This window comes from Nicotiana tabacum, chromosome 4, assembly GCF_000715075.1.
Source record: "Nicotiana tabacum cultivar K326 chromosome 4, ASM71507v2, whole genome shotgun sequence".
NCBI classification, from domain to species: domain Eukaryota; kingdom Viridiplantae; phylum Streptophyta; class Magnoliopsida; order Solanales; family Solanaceae; genus Nicotiana; species Nicotiana tabacum.
Genome location: NC_134083.1, coordinates 149,149,888 through 149,174,833, shown reverse-complemented (window position 1 = coordinate 149,174,833; position 24,946 = coordinate 149,149,888).

The following is a 24,946-nucleotide window of genomic DNA, read 5'->3' as shown; positions in this document are numbered from 1 at the left end:
TGGAATTGGGTGAAAATTATATATTTGAGTTTGTGAGGTTATAGGTAACATTTATCTTCGAAAATATCCGAAATTCGGGCACGTGGGCCCTGGGGAAAATTTTAGGAATCTTCTAATTTGGGTTGGGTAATTACCTCAATAGTTAAATTATGAACTTTTGAGTATGTATTGATTTATTGGCTAGTTTTGGGTTGTTTGGCACCAAGTTGAGGATTTAGAGTTTGTTTGGCACCAAGTTGAGGATTTAGAGCGGATTTGTGGACCAGAAGTGAGCTTGAGAATGTGGTAAGTCTCTTGCCTAACCTTGTAAGAGGGAAGTCATACCCTTAGGTGTATTTATTTTTAGTGAATTACTTGTGCGGGGAGCTACGTACATACTAGGTGACTAAGGTCCGTGCGTAGATATATTCCATGAGATGTCTGGGTAGTCTTAGATTTACATCATGCTTTAATTGTACTATCATGTTTGTTGTGCATATTAATTTTCTTAAATAGAGTTGAGACTAGAGATTTTAAAGTTGAAAACTTCCAAGCTAAATTTCTTATTTTCGGGAATGAATTGAAGAATACTTAATAACTCTGAGAAATCCATGTCCTCTCACGTCACAAGTACTTCTGCGAGCGTGGTAAACTTCTCTATTCTCATAGGAGCGGGCCGTTCGCCTCGACAGTATAATAGATGCATCTATGGTCCGTGCCGTTCGACCCTCGGCAGTGCACATAGTATTTTGGATCGGGCCGTACGATCTCAGCATAAATCGTGCGTAATAATACCCGGAACCCGATTACACTTGATATTATGTTATGTCTTGAGAGGTATAATTTTTTAATGACCGAAAGTGATTTGGAACTAGTATGTGCTAGATGGAGATTTTGGAATTTATTATCAGTTAATGAATCACTTATTCACTGCTTGTTATTATGTTATTATTATTATTTCCTTGCTCCATACCTGTTTAGAATTCCTATATTTTATTATTGGCCCATAGTAAGTGTCGATGTCGACCCCTCGTCACTACTTCTTAGAGGTTAGACTGGATACTTACTGGGTACATGTTGTTTATGTACTCACGCTACACTTATGCACTAATCGTGCAGGATCTGAGCCAGGTGCATCTGGCAGTCATCCCGGCGCGCACCCTTGATACCCCGAGACTTAGTGGTGAGCTGCTCTCCGAGTCCGTTCTACAGCACCCGTAGTCTCTCTTTTGCATTTTCTTTCTGCCTACTCTATTTCAGATAGTAGTTTAGTGTTTTGTATATTCTACTAGTAGCTCATACACGTGTGACACTAAGTCTTGGAAACATGCTAGTAGACATTTCATGGCTTTTGAGTATTTATTACACCACACTTGCTCTTCGTTTATGCTTTATTTTATTAAATTTTTGACCTCATATTTACTTAATAAATAAAAGTCAACTATTTTGAAATTGTTAAAAAGAATAAATACATGGCTAGTTCACTGTTGGCTTGCCTAACTGCGACGTTAGGCGCCATCACGTCCTATAGGAGAAATTGGGTCATGGCAACACGGTATCAGAGCACTAGGTTCACGTAGGTCTCATAAGTTATGAGCAGGCCTAATAGAGTCTTGCAGATCGGTATGGAGATGTCCGTACTTATCTTCGAGAGGCTATAGGGTGTTAGGAAACTACTCTTTCTTCACCTCTTATCGTGCAATTGATGTTGTGCTAAGTATCTTTCTCTTATTCTCTCACAGATGATGAGAACGAGCGCAACGGAGGTACCCGACCATGGAGGAGTGTCTCCCCCTGTTGCTAGAGGCCTAGGGAGGGCTCCAGCTCATGGTAGAGGACGAGAACGTCCCAAAGTTGCTCCAGTTGTGCCACCAGTGGATCCTATAGAGGCTCCTGCTATTGAGGAGCTGGGCGAGGTGCTTGCAGCGGAGCCAGCCCTACCGGATTTCATGTCCGCACCAGGATTCCAGGTGGTCATGGGCCGTATGCTGTGGTTCATGGATTTTATGACTCAGGCTAGTTTATTTCCAGCAGACCCAACCACATCTCAGGTAGGAGGGGGAGCACAGACCCCTACCGCTCAGGCTCTTAGGCATGCAGCTGCCATATATCAGACCCCAGGCGCACTATCCTTGGGCGGAGCCCAGCCGATTGCAGCAGCTATACCTGAGCCCAGACCAGCTACGACCGGCGAGCCGCATAAGCTATTAGATAGATGGACCAGGCTACATCCTCCTGTCTTTGGAGGTGAGCGACATAAGGACCCCCAAGACCTTATTGATCATTACAGGGACAAACTGCACAACATGAGGATATTGGAGTCCCACAGGGTGGACTTTACCACCTTTTAGCTGGAAGGCAGGGCTCGTAGGTGGTCGCAGTCATATCTTCTCGGCAGACCAGTAGGTTCTCCTCCCTTGACTTGGGACCAGTTCACACGTATCTTTCTGGATAGGTATATTCCAACCTCTCAGAGGGAAGAGTTGTGAATTTAGTTCGAGCAGCTCCAACAGGGTTAGATGTCGGTGACCGACTATGAGGCGAGATTTTTTGAGTTGTCTCGCCACACACTTATGATACTCCCCACCGATGCAAAAAGAGCGTGGAGGTTTGTTACAGGTTTGCACTCTGTCATCCAGACCACTATGGCCCGAGAGGCTGAGATGGGGACTTCTTACGAGCTAGTTGTAGAGATAGCTCGGAGGATCGAGGGTGTTCATCAGTGGAGCCGAGAGCAGGTGCCGAGGGACAAGCGATTCCATTATTCTGGAGGGTTCAGTGGTGCTCCATCTGGGGGCAGAGGTCAGTTTGGGAGGGGTCAGTCTAGTAGGCCCACATATCCATCATCGCCGCCTTGTCAGGGTGATCTAGTGTGGCCCTATTTCAGTGCCATGCTAGAGAGCTCATACCACCCACCAACTATTCAGGGTTCCTCCAGTGGGTATTCCAGCCATCAGGGTCAGACTTCAGGTCAGTAGTCCACCGTTCTGAGGGGTTGTTACGAGTGCGGGTATCTTGGCCATATGAAGAGGTTTTGTCCCAGACTTCGGGGCAAGGCAATACAACAGGGTCATTAGTCTATGATTACAGCACCAACTGCCGCACCAGCTGTCCGGCCGCCTAGAGGTGGAGGGCAGGTGGGTAGGGTCCATCCTAGAGGTGAAGGCTAGTCAGGTGGTGCTCCAGCTAGGTTCTATGATTTTCTAGCTAGACCAGATATAGTGGACTCGGATGCCGTGATCACAGGTATTATTTCTGTCTGCGGTAGAGATACTTCGGTACTCTTTGATCCAGGGTCTACATATTAATATGTTTCATCTCTGTTTGCTCATATCACGGGTGTTCTTCGCGAGTCCTTGGGTATTTTTGTTTATGTGTCCACACAAGTGGGCGATTTTGTTATGGTGGATCGGATCTACCGGTCCTGTATCGTGACTTTCTGTAGTTATGATACTAGAGCAGATCTTCTGTTTCTTGATATGACCGACTTTGAGGTCATCCTGAAATGGATTGGTTGTCTCCATATCACGCCATCCTTGATTGCCATGCCAAGATTGTTACCTTGGTGATGATAGAGCTTCCTAGATTGGAGTGGAAGAGTTCGTCTGTCAGTGCATCTAGTCAGGTTATCTCTTTTTTGAAGGCTCGACACATGGTCTAGAAGGGTTGTTTGTCTTATCTAGCTTATGTTTTTGATACTATTACAGAGACTCCGGCGATTGATTCAGTGCCCGTGGTCATGGAGTTCTCCGATATGTTTCATTCTGATCTACCAGGCATGCCACCAGATCGTGATATCGATTTCTATATTGATTTGGCTCCAGGTACCCAGCCTATCTCTATACCACCGTACCACATAGCTCCGAAAGAGTTGAAGGTGTTGAAAGAATAGCTTGAGGAGGTTCTAGCAAAGGGGCTCGTCAGACCGAGTGTGTCGCCTTGGGGTGCACCGGTTGTATTCGTGAAGAAGAAAGATGGGACTATGCGGATGTGCATTGATTACCGCTAGTTGAACAAAGTTACCATTAAGAACAAGTACCCGTTGCCACATACTGATGATTTGTTTGACGGGTGCCAGGGTGTTCTTTAAGATTGACTTGAGATCGGGGTACCATCAGTTGAAGATTCGTGATTCGGATGTTCCGAAGACGGCTTTCCGGAAAGATATGGCCACTATGAGTTTCTAGTGATGTCCTTCGGTTTGACTAAAGCCCCGGCGACATTTATGGATTTGATGAACCGGGTGTTCAGGCCATATATTGACTCGTTTGTCATTATCTTCATTGATGACATTTTGATCTACTTGCGTAGCATGGAGGAGCATGAGCAACATTTGAGTGTGGTGCTTCAGACCTTACGGGAACATAAGCTATATGCTAAGTTCTCCAAGTGCGAGTTTTGGTTAAATTCTGTGACATTCTTGGGGCATGTTGTATCAGGCAAGGGTATTAAGGTTCAAAGTTGGCCTAGTCCTACCACGACAATCGAGATCAGGAGCTTCTTGGGGTTAGCAGGTCATTATCGTCGGTATGTGGAGGGCTTCTCATCTATTGAAACACCTTTGACTATATTGACCCAGAAGGGTGCTCCATTCTGATGGTCCAACAATTGTGAGGCGAGCTTTTAGAAGCTCAAGACCACCTTGATTTCAGCACCGGTGTTAGTGTTGCCTTTCGGTTCAGGGATGTATACTGTGTATTACGATGCTTCACGTGTTGTTCTGGGTTGTGTATTGATGCAGGAGGGACGATTTATTGCATATGCTTCACGTTAGCTGAAGCCCCACGAGAAGAATTACCCAGCACATGATTTGGAGTTGGCCACGATAGCTCATGCTCTTAAGATCTAGAGGCATTATCTTTATGGGCTGTCCTGTGAGGTTTACACCGATCATCGTAGCTTGCAGCATTTGTTCAAGTAGAGGGATCTCAATTTGAGGCAGCGCAGGTGGCTTGAGTTACTAAAAGATTGTTATGATATTACCATCCTTTATCATCCGGGCAAGGCGAATATGGTTGCGGATTCCTTGAGTAGAAAGGCGGAGAGTATGGGTAGTTTAACATTCATTTCAGCGGAGGAGAGGCCATTAGATTAGGATATTCAGTCATTGGCTAATATACTTATGAGGTTGGATATTTCAGATCCCAGCCGAGTTCTTGCATGCGTTGTCGCCTAGTCTTCACTATTTGAGCAGATCAAGGCTTGCCAGTACAATGATCCGCACTTATTGGTTCTCAGAGAAATGGTACTACAGTGTGGTTCCAAGGAGGTTACTATTGGTGAGGATGGTGTTCTGCAACTCCAGAGTTGTCTATGTGTCCCTAATGTTGATGGATTGAGGGAAAAGATTCTAGAGGAGGCACACAATTTTCGGTATTCTATTCATCCAGGTGCTACGAATATGTATCGCGCCCTGAGGCAGCATTATTGGTGGCGGCAGATGAAGAAGGACATAATTAAGTATGTAGCGAGGTGCCTAAATTGCTAGTAGGTTAAGTATGAGCATCAGAGGCCAGGTGGCCTACTCCAACAGATGGTTATACTTGGGTAGAAATGGAAGCGCATTACTATGGACTTCGTAGTTGGGTTACCGCGGACCTTGAGGAAGTTTAATGCAGTTTGGGTCATTGTCGACAGGTTTACCAAGTCGGCACACTTCATTCTGGTTGTGAGCACCTATTCTTCAGAGAGATTGGCCCATATTTACATCCAGGAGATTGTTCGGTTGCATGGTGTGCCTATTTCCATTATATCAGATAGAGGCCTTCAGTTTACTTTGCATTTCTGGAGGACAGTACAGAGTGAGTTGGGGACCCGGGTAGAGCTCAACACAGCCTTTCATTCGCAGACCAACAGGCAGTCGGAGCGGATGGTTAAGATCTTGGAGGATATGTTCAAAGCATGCGTGATTGACTTCGGAGGGCAGTGGGATAAATTTATGCCTTTGGCTAAGTTTGCTTACAACAACAGTTATTAGTCCAACATCGATATATCTCTATTTGAGGCTTTATATGGTCAGCAATGTCGTCCGCCCATCAGATGGTTTAAGACGGACTAGGCTAAGTTATATGGTACTGATTTGTTGAAGGATGCCTTGGAAAAGGTAAAGTTGATTCAGGAGCAACTTCGCACAACACAGTCTAGATAGAAGAGTTACACAGATCAGAAGGCGTGTTATTTATCATTTATGGTGGGCGAGAAGGTTCTCTTGAAAGTCTCGCCGATGAAGGGAATCATGAAGTTCAGGAAGAAGGGCAAGTTAAGCCCTAAGTTTATAGGTCCATTTGTTGTGTTGAGGGGAGTTGGGGAGGTTTCTTATGAGCTTGCTTTGCCTCCTAATCTATTGGGAGTTCATCCGGTCTTCCACGTGTCTATGCTTCGAAAGTATCATGCTGGCAGGTCGCATGTGTTAGACTACTACACGATTCATCTAGATGAGAGCCTAGGTTGTGAGGAGGAGCCAATTTCCATTATTTATAGGTAGGTTCGCCAGTTGACATCCAAGAAGATTTCTGCGATAAAGGTTCAGTGGAGGGGTCAACCAGTCAAGGAGGTGACTGAGTAGACCGAGAAGGACATGTAGAGCAGATATGCACACTTATTCAGATCTCCAGGTACGATTCTAGCCCCGGTCGAGGATGAACGTTTGTTTAAGGGGTGGAGAATGTAACGACCAGAACGGTCATTTTGCTTTCTAGATCCCCATTCCCCTAAATAAGACTCCCCGTGTGTGCTTTTACTATTTTATGACTTGCGGGGATGGTTAGTTAGGGTTTGGAAGGGTTCGGGTTGAAATCAGAACACTTAGTTCCTTATTATTGGCTTAAAAGGATTAAGTTTGACTTGGGTAAACATTTGTAGTAAACGACCTCAGAACTGGGATTGGATGGTCTCAATAGGTTTGTATGATTATTTTGGACTTGGGCGTTTGTTCGGATCCGGTTTTTGATGACCCGGGAGCGTTTCAGCGCATAAAGTTTAAAGTTGGCGCATTGAAGGTTTTAAAGTTCTTTAAATTTGGTTTAAAGTTGATTTTGGTGTTATTAAGGTCCGTTTGGGATTTCAAGCTTGGGAATAGCTCCATATGGTTGCTTAAGACTTGCACGCAAAATTTGGTGTTATTCCGAGTAGTTTAAGTATGATTTAGCGCGTTTAGAGTGAGTTGGAAGAACTTGAAGATCATAAGTTGATTTGATTTGATTCGGAGTGTAATCCTTAGTTTTGATGTAATTTCACGTGTTCTGAGGGTTCGAGAGAGTCCGTTTTATGATTTCGAACTTGTTGGTATGTTTGGACGATGCGCGGAACTCGTTTGGACTTGGAAGAATTCTGAAGCAGCAGAGCTTCTAGTGCATTTGCACCTGCATAGAATTGGCCGCAGGTGCGAATCTGGGCTCCGTGGGTTGAGTCCGTAGGTGCGGACATGGGGGCACAGGTGCACGACCGCAAAAGCAGTCACTGGTCTGCAGAAGCGGCCTTGAGCTGGAGGGGCAGTGGCACAGGTGCGAGGTCTTGACCGCATATGCGAGGCCGCAAATGCGATGAGGGCGCCAAAAAGCGGAAGGAGGCCAGCTAGTGAGGGCCGCATCTGTGATGCTTTTTTCCATGAGATGTCCGGGTAGTCTTAGATTTACATCATGCTTTAATTGTACTGTCATGTTTGTTGTGCATACTAATTATCTTAAATAGAGCTGAGACAAGAGATTTCAAAGTTGAAAATTTCCAAGCTAGATTTCTTATTTTGGGGAAAGAATTGAAGAATACTTAATAACTTTGAGAAATCCATGTCCTCTCGCGTCGCAAGTAATTCTGCGAGCGAGGTAAACTTCTCTATTATCTTGGGAGCAGGCTGCTCACCTCGACAGTACAGTAGATGCATCTATGGTTCGTGTCGTTCGACCGTCGGCAGTACACACAATATTTTGGATCGGGCCATACGACTTCGGCATAAATCGTGCATGATAATACTCGGAACCCGATTACACTTTATATTATGCTATGGCTTGAGAGGTATAATTTTTTAATGACCGAAAGTGATTTGGAATTAGTATGTGTTAGATGGAGATTTTGGAATTTATTATCAGTTTAGGAATCATTTATTCACTGCTTGTTATTGTGTTATTATTATTATTTCCTTGTTCCATACATGTTTAGAATTACTGCATTTTATTATTGGCCCATAGTAAGTGTCGATGTCGACCCCTCGTCACTACTTCTTGGAGGTTAGACTGGATACTTACTGGGTACATGTTGCTTATTTACTCACGCTATACTTCTCCACTAATCGTGCAGGATCTGAGGCAGGTGCATCTGGCAGTCATCCCGGCACGCACCCCCAATACCCCGAGGCTTAGTGGTGAGCTGCTTTCCGAGTCCGTTCTGCATCACCCGGAGTCTCTCTTTTGTATTTTTTTTCTATCTACTCTATTTTAGACAGTAGTTTAGTGATTTGTATATTCTACTAGTAGCCCATACACTTGTGATACTAGGTCTTGGAACCATGCTAGTAGACATTTGATGGCTTTTGAGTATTTATTACACCACACTTGCGCTTATATTTGTTTACGCTTTATTTTATTAAATTTTTCACCTCTTATTTACCTAATAAATAAAAGTCAACTATTTCGAAATTGTTAAAAAGAATAAATACATAGCTAGTTCACTGGCTTACCTAGCGGTGACGTTGGGCGCCATCACGACCTATAGGAGAAATTGGGTCATGACATATATGTGTTATGTGTTGGTGTTGTGGTGACGCACATGCTAGGTGACGGGCGTGTGGGCATGCACCGTGTGAATTTCGACTTGGTTATCTCTATGGTACAGTGTAGTTACATGATCTTATTTTTATCCATGAGGTCTTTACGTGTTAGAGTGATTGAGCTGTAATCCATGTTAGAAATCATGTTTAGGCTATATGCTTATTCTGTTGGGACCCATTGAGGTCACATCTGCTGTTGAGTTATTTGCTTAAATTGCAGTTACATACTTAGTCATACTCATTCATTTGCATATCATATCTCAATCTCTGTTGCCATTTATTGATACATCATATCATCATTTTTGGCAGATTTTCGTTTCTAATAAGGGAAGACCCAACAGATAATATCAAGTCTCAAATTGTAGCAAAGCGTCTTACAAGGAAGACCCAACAAATACCAATTCACAAAACAAGCAATCATATGGAAGAATATTGTTTCACGATTACTTTTGTATCCCAAAAACAAACCAAATAGTAGAAGAACTCAAACCTGACCAAAATTGGTGTTATACAACCTTGTCCGAGTCTCACGTGTTAATCTCGAAGAACAAAGCTGGACAGAGAATAGACCACACACGCACCTCACTTGTCTGCCGGAAAGTTTTGGTAAACTCCGGTGAGACAAACTCAACTCCGCCGTAGCCACAGATGTGGCTCTGATACCATGTAAAAATATAGCACTTTGTAATTAACAAGGTATGGAAGAATCAAATTGGTGTATTATTCTATGTCGTGATGCATATATATATACATGTACATCAGGTGCTAACTAAGGAAAAAAATAAAAGAGATTCCTACAAATCTGCTATCTATATATGAGTTATGTACACTACTAAGAAACAGTCTGTGTTCATTGTGTAAAACATCTAGGTTCATTCTGTAACAAGAGATATAAATTTATATGTCTCATTTAATTATTGCGATTTAACAGATGCATTCCCTGATCGCAATTTATAAGCCGCATTCATCAAATGAGATTTATAAGTCTCATTCAATGATTGCGATTTATAGGTTGCGTTTCCTGATTGTGACTCAATCACATATGTTATATCACATATAAGATTGCGTTTTAAGTGGATTGCAATTTACAAGTCGCATTCGTTGATTGTGATTGCATCCGTTGACGACTTACCCAATAATAGTCAGGTGATGTAGTACTCAGTAGAATTTTTCTTGGGTAAAACCAAAATTCCTCATCTTTTCACATTCTTGAGTAGAGTTATTTAGAATTCCAGAAATAAAATCAAGAAAAATTGCCAAACTTGACAGCAAAGTAAGAGCACAAAAAATATCAAAAGAAATTACAAAAAAAAACGGACTTCATCCCAGGAAAATACAAATCTCTCAGGAAAAACATTTAGCAGAATTCTCAAGTTAATATATATTTTTAACTTTAGAGATATAAGTTTATAAGTTTCATTTAGTGGATATGATTTATAAGTCGCATTCGTTGCTTGCAATTTATAACTCGCATTAACAAAATATGATTTATTAGTCGCTTTCGCTAAACACAATTTATCAGTCACATTCATCGATTGCAATTTATAAGTAGTGTTTGCTTATTGCGACTCAGTCACATATGCAGATTGCCATTTATGTCACATATGCGGATTGCATTTTAAGTAGCATATGCTGATTGCGATTTACAAGTTGCATTCGTTGATTGCGATTGCATTCATGGAATTCTATAAGTGACGACATAGCTAATAATAGTCAGGTGATGTACTATTCAGTAGATCTTCGGTAGAATGTTTCTTGAGTAAAACCAAAATTCCTCAAATTTTAATATTCTTGAGTAGAGTTATTCAGAATCTCGGAAACAAAATCACGAAGAAATGCCAAACTTGACAGCAAAGTAAGAGCATATAAAATATCAAAAGAAATTAAAAACAAACAGACTTCATCCTTTTTAACCCTTGAAAATACAAATACCTCACCCGAAGGAAAAATATTCAGCAGAATTCCCACGTTAATATATTTTTCCAGCTTTAGAGATATAGGTTTATAAGTCTCATTTAATGATTCCGATTTATAAGTCGGATTCACTGCTTGCATTTATAAGGGTTAGATGATTCCATCTACTTCTGCTAATGGAGAAGAGAAAGCATTTTACAAGACTAAAACTTAGTGTTTTTAGTTTTGTAGTTATTTGCAGAGATTAGAATTATGATGAGACTTATCACCTAGAAAGCTGGATAGAGTTATTTTTATCGACTTGTATTCCAGGCTTCTAAAATTTTGTATGTTCAAATCCGACTCTGTTTGTTGCATTACATCATTACGTTTTGGTTCAGTTCCCATTGTCTAAGAATCAGGATCATGGGGTTGTGGCTCAACTATATATTAATTTGGAAAAAGAAACTGTCGCCATAATGATATTTCATATTCCCTCCGTTTCAATTTATGTGAATCTATTTCCTTTTTCCTTTTTAGTTTATGATAAAAAGAATGACCCATTTCCATATTTGAAAATAATTTACCTTTATGCAATGATTTATAACCAAAAAAAATATATGTGCCTCATTTTATACTATAAGTTTAAAAATATTCTCTTTTTTTTAAAGTTTCGTGCTCAGTTAAATAAGTTCACATAAATTGAAATGAAAGAAGTATATAATAACTCAGAGATATTACATTACTTCTAGCTTTATAGCTAACATGCATACCGAAACTACCACAATATCCCTCAAAGAAACACACTAACAAGCACCACTAAGCATGCACCAAAGGCAATAAATACAAAGTTCAAACCAAGACCCTTCTAAACTAAGTTGTATAGGTATGCATGTTGGTGAAAGAGAAGACTAACTGTTCCACCATCTTTGGGGTATATACAAATGCTTGCTGAAATGTACATCTTTTAAACTTCTTCGTTGTGATAAAAGTTTATGCGTTCATGCCTTTTGTTGATGCAGCTTTGGGAAAAAGGCTAGGCCTCCAGTACCGCCAGACTCATGGCTCCAGTATGACATTGAATGGGTTGATAATCTTCGATCGCCCTCCTGTTTAGGGACGGAGATAGTGTGTTCGTCACATGTTCGGCCGAACCTAATAACATTTATGGTCCAAAATTTGTATTTGTCTTATGAAATTCATTGAATATGTACAAATTATTGATTTAGAACTCAGTAACTTAAAAGAACTAAAATGCTGAACTCGTAAGATTCAACTCATGGCTACGCCTCTGCCTCCTGGCTCCTTGAACTCATCCATCACCCTTAATTGCTGGGCATAAAAAGCTGGTTTCGATTATCGATCACCTTGAAGCACCTGCAGCACTTCAATATCCTTTCTCTGCTCATACAAACTCCCAAATATCTCTAGGAAAAGATTAGCTGGTGGAATATTCTGTCAAAATCAAGACCTTTTCTTTCTGAAGAGACAATTAGGCATTAAGCACATTACAAATCAATTTGAATTGCCGAAAAGCCTCTAGCTTCTCATTAGAGCAACACCATGAAGACATAAAAGAGAAAAAAATCATCAAAAAAGTGAAAATCGCATATATCAAGAGATGTCGCCGGTAAGAAAGTGAAGGGGCTCAGTGATAGGGACAAATACCTCACGCAATGTATGTGATCGTTCAAGTAATAAAGTAATTTTAGAAATCAGATAATCCATAGGGACTTGTAATTTACTACAACTAGAATTTATTAATTGGACGAGTAAAGAAAGGGAGAGTTTTGTTTACTGCTACTATTGCATAAAATAAACTATAGCCGCTGTAAACATAATAGCCGAAAAATGTATAAAATTTGTATATATATATATATATATATATATATATATATATATATACACACATTAGAGGACGAAATTTGGCAGTTTTCTAGTAGTGCCGTTACGTCGTCATAAAAATAGTGTTTGACAAAATTTGGCTGATTTTGGCCAATTTCTGCCGAGCATGCCATATTTTTAAGACGACTTTCTTAAAGAGAACTAAACAATGACCTAAGCCCGGCAATATGTTAGATTTCCTTAGCTTTCTGCATCTATAAAGGGCCTTTAGGATCAACAAACTGTAAACGAAAGAAACGTGGACAAGGCATATGATCAAGAAAACTAAATTCTGTTCATAGAAGTGGCCTTTAGTTACTGCTGAGCATCATACAACATAAAAATATGGCGATAAAATGTAACATAATTACCAGATAAAGAAATATGATATGTGTATATGGTCGAAATCGAGCTCGCCTACGACATGGCAGGTTAGGCTCGGAACATGACAACCAAATATTGAAGATCGACCCCGAGTCCCACCGAGCTAGAATTCGGGGTTAGAACGCCTGCCTTCGAGAACATTGAGTCCGTAATCCCGAAGTCGACCTTAGCCCCGATCGAGCTCGAAGGAACATTGTTAGCATAACTAACAGAAGACCGAAATATTCGTGACCGGTCAGATATTTCGGCGTGAATCTCGGCGTTTATTAGTAAGGAACTGACAATCACCTAATCAAGAGATTTTTACCTTTTATAGAATTGTACCTAAAGTAGGACTCATTTACTATATAAAGGGGAGTCTCATAATTCGTTGAACACATTGTAACACACATTCCAAAGCAATACATTATTATTCTCTTTAAGTTCTCATCCTTCTATCTTGATATCAATCGAAATACGCTCGTCTCGAGGGCGGCTAACCTTCCAAGGCTGAAACTGTTCAATTCGTGTGGTTTGCATTTACTTTATCGTTATTTATTTCAATTGAAATCTGATTTATCATTTTGTATCAAGTTAATCCACGTATCCTTAAAACCACTTACAAATTCAATTGTTATCCGATTTTGAGGGTAAACAGTTTGGCGCCCACCGTGGGGTTAAGGATAATAGTGGTTTTTTTATACAAATCTCCATAACACACACTACTTTACACTTGTTCTTTGAAGTGTCTCTAATTTTAGGTTAAAACTCAAAATGTCGAACTCTCAATTAGCACCCCTACATGTTGACAACGAGTCCAGTCATCATGGTAAAAATAACAACATAGCGCCTGGTGACGAAGTACCGCCCATTGATCCCTTCAGAATTCCGGTCGCAAACCCAATTGACGCTAATTCACATGTGGCTATCGACACAAACCTACCTACCGACCCCGAGAATAGCGTCTGTGGTGGAGCCTGATCGGTGGCTCAAAATACACAAAATATTGGTGGAGATGGGATCAGTTTAAGGGTGATCTTCGAAATGTTGCAGGCTCAACAGGCGGTGATAGCTCAGTATTAGAACCAAATCTGTGCACCGAGTAGAGTTGAACCCGATCCACCCCGGGAAATCACCCGCAGGGATGAACCGGTCACAGAAAGGTCAAATGAAAATGAATCGGGGGCTAACCCCGAGATCATAAAGATGCTAGAAGAACTGACAAAACGGGTAGAATCAGGGGAAAAGAAAATCGAAGCTAATGAAAAAAAGGTGGAAAACTACAATTCCAGGGTAGATCAAATCCCAGGAGCACCGCCGATATTGAAAGTCTTGGATTCCAAGAAGTTCGTGCAAAAAACCTTTTCCTCCAAGCGCGGCTCCGAAGTCAGTCCCTAAGAAATTCCGCATGCCCGAGATCGCTAAGTATAACAGAACGGCCAACCCAAATGAGCATGTAACTTCTTACACATGTGTCATCAAAGGGAACGACTTGGAGGATGATGAGATCGAGTCTGTCCTGTTGAAGAAGTTCAGAGAAACCCTGTCAAAAGGGGATATGTTATGGTATCACAATTTACCTCCTAATTCTGTTGACTATTTGATATGCTTGCAGATTCTTTCGTAAAAGCACACGCTGGGGCCTTCAAGGTCGAGACAAGGAAGTCAGACCTTTTCAAAGTAAAATAGAAGGATAATGAGATGCTCAAAGAGTTCGTGTCTCGGTTTCAAATGGAACAGATGGACCTGCCACTGATGGCTGATGATCGGGTTGTTCAGGCTTTCACCCAAGGGCTCAATGTTAGAAGCTCGGTGGCTTCACAATAGTTGAAACAAAACTTGATAGTATATCCGGCCGTTGACACCATCGACAGAGTCAAGAGACACATCGACCGTGAACCGAGATCAAACAGGGATCAGTATCAACCATATAATAGAGACCGAAGAAGCAGTGGGCCCGGGAGGAACTCTATGAGAAATGAAAGGAGAAGTGATCGAGGTCAGATCAATCGGGGACTCATGAGCAAAAACAGCTTCGACAAACCCATCAGGCCTAAAAAGGCTCCGAGGTAATCGGAATACAACTTTAACGTCGATGCTGCCGCCATTATATCACCTATCAGACGCATCAAAGATACCAAATGGCCTCGACCTCTAAAATCTGATACAACCCAAAGGGATCCTAACCATATGTGTAAATATCACGGTACTCACGGCCACAAAACAGAGGATTGCCGACAGTTGAGAGAGGAAGTAGCTCGACTATTCAACAACAGGCATCTTCAAGAATTCCTGAGCGACCGAGCCAAGAATTATTTCAGGAATAGGGATTCTAACAAACAGATCAAACAAGAAGAACCTCAACACGTCATTAACAAGATTATCAGTGGGTTCGATGTCCCTAAGGGGACGAATGTTGAAGCGCACCAAAGTGTCCATCACGAGGGAAAAACAGACTCGAGATTACATACCAGAAGGAACCTTGTCTTTCAACGACGAGGACGCGGAAGGGATCGTGCAACCCCACAATGATGCACTGGTAATATATTTACTCGTAAATAAATTTCGAGTTAAGCGTGTGTTAATTGATCCAGGTAGCTCGAAGAACATCATCCGATCAAGGGTCATGGAGCAGCTTGGTCTACAAGATCAAATCGTGCCTGCAGTCCGAGTACTAAACGGATTCAACATGGCATGTGAAACCACTAAAGGGTAGATAAAAATACTGGTGAACACTACCGAGACCATCCACATGAGGTACACCGCTTTGTTCGGGAGGCCATGGATCCACAACATGAGGGCAGTGCCCTCGACTCTGCACCGAGTGTTAAAATTTCCCACACCAGGTGGGATTAAAACAATATATGGAGAACAGCTAGCTGCAAAGGAGATGTTTGCGGTCGAATATGCGATTCCGATATCCACACTTGCAACGACAAAGGGGCCAGGTTTGGTCGTAGAGGAAAAAGCTAAATAGCAATTACCGACACCATCTCTGACTCAACCGAAGAAATAGGGGACTGATGAAGACGATGATTACGGGGTCCCCAGATCTTTTATAGCCCCCGCCGGAGATAACTACGCACAAACTGAGCCTGGACCCGAAATTCAATCCGGTCAATCAGAAGAGGAGACCCCAGTCCGAGGTCAAACATGCTTTTATCAAGGATGAGGTATATAAGGTCCTTAAAATAGGGTCCATTTGGGAGGTCAAATACCCGGATTGGTTAGAAAATATAGTGGTAGTCCCTAAAAAAGGGAATAAATTAAGAATGTGTGTAGACTATAAGGATTTGAATAAGGCATGTCCTAAGGACTCTTTCCCTTTGCCCAACATCGATCGCATGATCGACGCCACGGCCGGTCACGAGATCCTCAGTTTTCTCGATGCCTACTCCGGGTACAACAAAATACGGATGAACCAGGGTGATCCGGAAAAAACCTCCTTCATCACTAAATATAGCACATACTGCTATAACGTGATGCCATTCGGGTTAAAAAACGCTGGTGCCACTTACCAACGCCTAGTAAACTAGAAGTTCGAGGAACAAATAGGAAAATCAATGGAGGTTTACATTGACGATATGTTAGTTAAGTCCCTACGAGCAGAGGACCATTTAAAACATTTGCAGGAAACCTTCAGCATATTGAAGAAATACAATATGAAGCTGAATCCGGAGAAATGTGCGTTTGGAGTTGGGTCAGGTAAATTCCTCGGATTCATGGTATCCAACTGGGGAATCGAGATCAACCCCGACAAGATCAAAGCCATTGAAGAAATCACTATTGTGGAAAATGTGAAGGTCGTGCAAAAATTAACCGGGCGCATAGCTGCCCTGGGGCGATTCATTTCGAGGTCCTCCGACAAAAGCCACCGGTTCTTCGCACTATTAAAGAAGAAGAATAACTTCTCATGGACCCTAGAGTGAAAATGGGACTTGGAGGAACTCAAGTGGTATCTATCGAGTCCACCGCTGCTTCACACGCCGAAGACAAACAAACAACTATACTTGTACTTGGCAGTATTGGAGATAGCGGTAAGTGGAGTCCTGGTCCGGGAAGAGCAAGGTATGCAATTTCCAATTTACTATGTTAGCAGTACCCTAGGTGAGGCCGAAACTAGGTACCCTCACCTAGAAAAGCTGGCACTCGCTTTGGTAAGTGCCTCGAGAAAGTTAAAACCATACTTCAAGTATCACCCCATATGTGTCCTGACTACTTACCCATTGAGAAATGTCATGCATAAGCCCGAACTCTCGGGCCGGTTGGCCAAATGGGCCGTGGAAATCAATGGGTACGATATTGAATATCGACCCAGGACCGCCATTAAATCTCAAACAGACTTTGTGGCTGACTTTACGTCGGCCCTAATACCCGAGGTCGAAAGAGAGTTATTAAACAACTCAGGAACCTCCTCAGGGATCTGGACCCTCTTTACGGACGGCGCCTCGAATGACAAAGGGTTCCGGACTTGGCATCGTATTGAAGCCACCAATATGCAATGTAGTCAGAAAATCTATTAAGACTGTGAAATTGACTAACAATGAGGCCGAATATGAGGCCATGATTGCAGGTCTCCAACTAGCCAAAAGCTTGGGGGCAGAGGTGATCGAAGCCAAGTGCGACCCCCTCCTTGTGGTGAACCAAGTTATTGGGACGTTCTAGGTCAGAGAAGAACGAATGCAAAGGTACCTGCATAAGTTTCAGGTGACATTGCATCGGTTCAAAGAATGTGCTTTGCAACACGTACCTCGGGATCAAAACAGTGAGGCCGATGTCCTCGCTAAGCTAGGGTCATCAGTCGAGGATGATGAGTTCAACTCGGGGGCAGTCGTACAACTTATGAGATCGGTAGTTGAAGAAGGTCATACCGATATTAACTTCTGATTCAATTCACTTAGAAAAATAGTCAGTTAAAATCAAAAGAAATCTTACCTTACCAGGGCCCAACGGTAATAGTTCGACGATATCCATTCCCCACTTTATGAATGACCATGAAGACAAAACTGAGTGCAATGGCTCGACTGGTTGATGTACCAGTGGTGCATAGCGTTGACACTTATCGCGTTTTTGTACGAAAGCTTTGGCATCTTGTTCCATTCGGGGACAATAGTATCCTGCCCTTACTATCTTTAATACTTAGGAATCCACGCCTGAATGATTTCCACATATCCCTTCGTGGACTTCTCGCATAACATAATTAGCTTCAGAGGCTCTCAATCATCGAGCCAGCGGGCCTTGGAAAGATTTCCTGTACATATGGCCTCCTTTGAAGCTATATCGTGCTGCTTTAGTGCGCAGTGCCCGAGATACCTTGGGGTCTTTAGGAAACTTCCCGTGCTTGAGATAATCAATGATATCATTCCTCCTGTCCCAGACCAAATTAGTTGTATTTACCTCATAGTTGCTTTCTACATCCAGAACTGAGTGCATGAGTTGTACTACCATACCAGAATCTGATCCCTTCATTTCGATTGATGAGCCAAGGTTAGCTAATGCGTCTGCTTCATAGTTATCTTCCCTTGGTATGTGCGTAATTTACCACTCCTCAAATCGAACAAGCAGAGCCTGAACCTTCACTAAGTATTATTGCATGTACTTCTCTTTGGCTTCGAAGATCCCGTAGACCTGATTTACCACCAGTTGGGAGTTACATTTGATTTCTATGACCTTGGAATCTAGTACCCAGGCCAATTCGAGTCCTGCAATCAAAGCTTCATACTATGCTTCGTGGACCGTTCTTATGGCCTACCTTAGGGTTTCTCCCAAAGGTGTGGTTAATACTATGCCAAGTCCGGACCCTTTTACGTTGGAAGCTCTATCCTTAAATAGGGTCCAAACTCCTGATGTCGATTCTAACACCATCACTGCTTCTTTGGTTGCCATAGGTAGCAATCTTGGACGGAAATCGGCACAAAGTCGGCCAAAACCTGGGACTTAATCGCGGTCCTAGGTTTATATTCTATGCCAAATTCACTCATTTAAACGACCCATTTGGACAGCCTACCCGAGAGTCCAGGCTTATGAAGGATATTGCGTAGGGGAAAGGTGGTCACCACAACTATCGGGTGACATTGGAAGTAAGGCCTTAGCTTCCGAGCGGCGACTACGAGAGCTAAGGCCAGCTTCTCTGAATGTGGGTAGCGAGTTTCTGCTCCCGTTAAAATTCTACTAACTTAATAAATGGGAGATTGTGTACCTTCGTCCTCTTGCACTAAAATGATGCTTACCGCTACCTCCGAGACTGCTAGGTAGATTAATAATTTTTCGCCTTCCTCCGGCTTTAATAGTAGTGGAGGGCTTGACAAGTACCTTTTTAAATCCCTCAAAGCCTGCTGGCATTCCGGGGTCCATTCAAAGTTGTTCTTCTTTTTGAGTAGCGCAAAAAAATGGTGGCATTTCTGTAATGACGAAGAAATGAACCTGCTCAAAGCGGCCAATCTGCCCGTGAGCCTTTGAACCTTTTTTATGCTTGATAGCTGGTTCGGGACGTCTTCGATGGCTTTGAATTTATCGGGGTTAACCTCAATCGCCCTTTGTGACAGCAAAAATCCTAGGAACTTGCTGGAGCTGACCCTGAACGCACACTTCTCGGGGTTAAGCTTCATGTTATACTTCCTTATGATGTCAAAAGTTTCTTGCAAATGTTTAAGATGATCACCTACGTTCAAAGACTTAACAAGTATATCGTCTATATAAACTTCCATGATTTTCCCTATCAAGTTTTCACACATCTTGTTTACGAGTCGCTGATAAGTGGCTCCGGCGTTCTTTAGCCCGAATGGCATCACATTATAGCAATATGTGCCAAAATTCGTTATGAACAAAGTTTTTTCCTGATTCTCAGGGTTCATCTTAATTTGGTTGTACCCGGAGTACGCGTCGTGGAAACTCATTAACTTGTGCCCGGTTGTTGCATCAATCATTTGATAGATGTTTGGCAGTGGGAACGAGTCCTTTGGGCATGCATTATTCAAGTCCTTATAGTATACGCACATGAGAAATTTATTGTTCTTCTTAGGAAATACTACTACGTTAGCTAGCTAGTCTGGATACTTTACCTCTCGGATCGAACCAATATCAAGTAAACAAGTTACATTTTCTTTGACGAATTATTTCTCGCCTCGACAATAGGATGTTTCTTTTGTCTTACCGGAGGTATGCTGGGATCCAAGCTTATCTTGTGTGTGGCCACTTCCGTCGGGATACCTGCCATATCCGCATGTGACCATGCAAAACAATTGGCATTAAATTTAAGAAATTTAATAAACCCAGACCAGAGCTAGGGGTGCAGTCATGTCCCCAAGTGGAATTTCCAACTTTTCAAAAAATGCCACTTGCTCAAGCTCTTCCGTTGTGGACTTCGTTGCATCCGTCTCATCTAGTACCTGGAAATATCTTGGCACCTGATAAGATTCCAATGCTTCTTCCCCCCTAATTGACTTCACTTGATTCGGGAGCAGGTGCCAGTTCATGTAATTACTATGCCACATGCTCCTTCCCTTTGCTTCTAGAGATCGAAATCACATTCATCTCCCTCACCGTCGGTTGATCGCCTTTTATCTATTGAATCCCCTTGGGACTTGGGAAGTTCAACAAGTGATGATACGTCGATGGTACAATTTTCATCTCGTGCAACCATAGTCTTCCCAGGATAATGTTGTAGCCCATATCACTACCCACAACCTCGAAAAGGGTCGTCTTCATCACCCCCTCAGCATTTGTGGGCAATAGTATCTCTCCTCGGGTTGTCACGCTTGCGAGGTTGAACCCGGCGAGGAGCTTTGTGGCTGGAATGATGCTTCCTGTAAGTTTAGCTTGTTCCAATACCCTCCATTGTATAACTTTGGCCGAACTCCCTGGATCCACCAGAACACGTTTGATTTTAAAATCAAATACATTTAAAGAAATTACCAATATGTCATTGTGTGGTATCAACAATCCGTCTACATCTTCCTCCGTGAAAGTGATGTCATTTTCAGTGACTTGCCGGAGTCTCTTGCTGTGGGTTACTAATATCTTCGTCTTTTTTTTTCTACCGAGAAGGTAACCCCGTTAATTTTGTTTCCCTCAAAAATCATGTTTATCGTCTGGCGCATGGGGACTACTCCTACTTTTGAGGGCTTCACGTTATTACGATTGCGACCGTAATTATTTTTGACCCGGTCACTTAAGAATTCCTTGAGATGGCCATTTTTTAGTAGTGTCGCCACCTCTTCATGCAGGTGTCGGCAGTTCCCAGTCCGGTGGCCATTTGTCCCGTGGTATTCTCACCACAAATTAGGGTCCCTCTTACTGGGATCAGACCTCATCGGAACTTCTCGGATTCAAACCCATGGTGAATGCTTCGGCCAGCCATTCATCCGGAACAACCGGGAGCAACATCCTTTCCTTCTAGAACCGGGTTACGAATTCCCACAGCAACTTGGACTCTCCTTGTGCAATTCTAAATATGTCGGCCTTCCGGGCCTATACATTTTTGGCCTCGACATGGCCTTAATGAAATAATCCGCGAGCATCGCAAAGGAATTTATGGAATGCTCGGGCAACATCGAATATCATGTCAAGGCTACCCTCGTGAGAGTCTCTCCAAATTTCTTCAGCAAAACTGATTCGATCTCATGGGGAGCTAAATTGTTCCCCTTCACCGCCATTGTATAGGTAATAATATTCTCCTGAGGTTCCGAAGTTCCATCATATTTTGGCACGTCGGACTTTTTAAACCGCTTCAGGATCAATTCTAGTATTGCGCTTGGTTTGTACGGCAATTGAGTGTACTTGTTTGAGTCCGGTCCTTTCAGTACCGGTGGTGCACCTGGGATTTGGTCCATGCGGGCATTTACTTCCCTCACAAACTGTATGAGTTTATTTTTGAAGGAACCACTCCCGTTGTTATGACTAGATACGCTCCCCTGGCCCCATCAAAGCCGACTTCGCTCCTCTGGGTATTGTTTTCGACCCTCTGCGTTGTTTGATTTGCGGGAGCACCGGGAGGAACTGGACCTCATCCGTTTGCGTTATTGGAAGCACCCGACAACGCCTGCTTTAGTTCTGACATAACCTTATCCTGCCGTGTGAGATAGGCTAAAATGACCTCTTGTTGCTCCTGCAGGACCCTTACTGCTTCAACGACATACTCATCTTCAGCATCATCAGGAGTCGCCTCCCGAACGTGTCGCGGGTACCGTCTTCTGTGGACCGGTGTGGCATCGTTCCCCTCACTGCGGGTATAACTGATTGAATCCACGTGCTGAGGCTAGTTTCCTTCGGCCTCAAGATTGTGTGTGTTGTTAACACCATTATCAGCCATTTTCTGTAATTTTTTGCTATGAACAAATAATCAAAACACATTAGTAAACGAGGCAAGGACCAACTTAATTACATAACTGTCTAGGCCCCACGGTGGACGCCAAACTGTTTACCCGTAAAATAGTACAGTTGACTATATATATATATATATGTATGGTTTCTAGACAAGTGAATTAATTTGATCCTTAAATAATAGATGACTTATATAAATATGCAATACTTAGCCTTGAGACAGAGACAAAATATAAGAAACAATAGTTCTGGGAGCAGGGCTTCCGGGCACAACAACAATGAAATCAAAAAGTAAGAAGATACGATTATATTAAGCTTTGAATAGAGTGTAGCGTATATTTGCCAAAAATTCGTGTCATCTACAATGATAATAGAGCTCACTATTTATAGATGTACCTAGGGCACAAGGTCCTAGGATCAAGCCTTTCTTTAATGTCAATTATGAGGGTCATTGAAAAATATGTAACAACGGCCATAAATGCCATATTCTTTGTAACGGGCAGTGCACTTAATGCTGTAGAATATTCTTCATTAAATGCTCCCGAGTGGCAGGCATTTATTTCATCTTTATGAGTGTCATTCTTTCCGGTAACAGACAGAATGGTTGTCTTCGATTTCTGTTATCCTCGGCCTTCGGCTCCACGTGTGTTATATCCCGTACTTTAATACTAGGATGAGTCGTAGTAATCCATAAGAGTATGAAGGGATTAAGACCATTCACGAGGTTATAAAGGATTTGTGATTATGTTATTGTAAGACCCCATAAGTTTAATAACCTTGATACCGTTATATACATTTGATATGGTATTTTGAATGGAATATTTTTGTAAAAGAAGATTTTAAAAATATGATTTTATATAGTTATTAATATTACTACTTTCGGATATGCTTTAAATTATACATAGAATATAAGAAAGTTGATGAGATTTTCTTTATTGTAAAGATAGAAATTATTTTCTCACAAGAAAATAAGGTTATCTTTTTACCATATTAATAATTAAGCGTACGAAAATTTGTACTCTTTATATGAGATTAGGAAAATTAAAAGTTGAGAAAATATATTTATTTTTACATGGATATTTTAATGAAATAATAGTGTATGTATTGATTTTATATGGTACCATGATTTATTAATATTTTAATATTTTAATATTTTAATAGTAGTACTTTAATATGAGACAAGGACTTTTAATTCCCAATTTTATTGCCATACATGAATTTATTATTTATACCGTACACTTATATATTTCATTACCTCTACATGAAGTAATGTGATATGTATAACTTACACGTGCCCAACTTTCCTTAAAACGTTACACCTTATCTAATTACTCACGTTCCACCGCCAAAGTTAACAAATTTTGCATAGGATCTTTATATTATCTTACCTTCTTTATATATAAATCAATAAGCAATAGTTTACATTCCTCTTCTTTGCAATTCAATGAAGTACCAACAGAAGTTTTATTTCTTCGTTTTATTTTAACAAAGAAGAATAGTATCTTAATTGGAGGTCCCTTTTCTCAAATTATCTCCATTGAAGTATGGTGTAGGGAAGCTTTAAAGAAGCAATATTCTACAAGCTCGTATAAGCAATTAAGGTATGTTAATGCTAATCCTTCTTTCTTTTGGCATGATCCAAGTAACGATACGTAAACGTAATGCTATTCCATAAGTGGTTCTACTCTTAGCAGTTAAGGATGTCTATGTTATTCATTCCTGTAAAGTTATATTCAAGTATGTCTAAGTAAGTTCACAAGTCTCTAGTGAGGTATATGATAAATATGTTAATATTTATAATATAGTGATACATGCATCTTCATGCATTTACCATCGAGCTACGGCCGGTCGGGCAGTCATGCATTTACCACCGAGCTACGGTCGGTTGGGCAGTTACATATTTACCACCGAACTACGGCCGACCGGGCAGTCATGCATTTAACACCGCGCTATGGCCGGTCGGGCAGTTACCACTGATTAGTTGGGTAGTCATTCATCATACGGTATGGATACTAGTCTCAAAGAGAAGAATTATATATATAAGTATACTAAGTATGCATATACGGTGGCACTTCAGAGATTCAGGTTGATTATTATATCTCTTTAGTTAATGTTGACTTATGGATATGTTTCAGTTCTGCCTTACATACTCAGTATATTATTCGTACTGACATCCTTTTGTTTGGGACGCTGCATTCATGCCTGCAGGTATAGATAATCAGTTTGACGAGCCCTCATAGAATACGAGGTCAGCATTCAGCGAAGGATCGGTAAGACTCCACCTCATTCGGAGTGCAGCCGAGTCTATAAGTCATCGTGTCAGAGTTTTGCTACAGACTTATGGGTAGGCCGATATCCTATCCCATTTGATGTCAAATAATCTTAGAGGCTTTGTAGAAGAGGTTCATTTGGTACAGTATGTCAGAGGCCTTCACGGCCCATATGTAGTCATGTTTTAAGAACGATGGTTCATTGATACAATATTTTTCTACTTACAGTTGCACATTATGAGTTGTGGCCATGTGGGCCCAAGATAGTTACAAAAGGAATGAGTTCAGCTAACTCGACCTATGTATGTTTTAGTTTTAGTTGCACGATCATGATTTACAGAGTGGTTCGCTCAGGCCAGCACAGCACCAGGTGCCAGCCACGTCTCCTCAAGTTTTGGGCATGACAAAGTGGTATCAGAGCGGGTCATGTCCTAGGACGTCTACAAAGCCGTGCCTAGTAAAGTCTCACTTATGG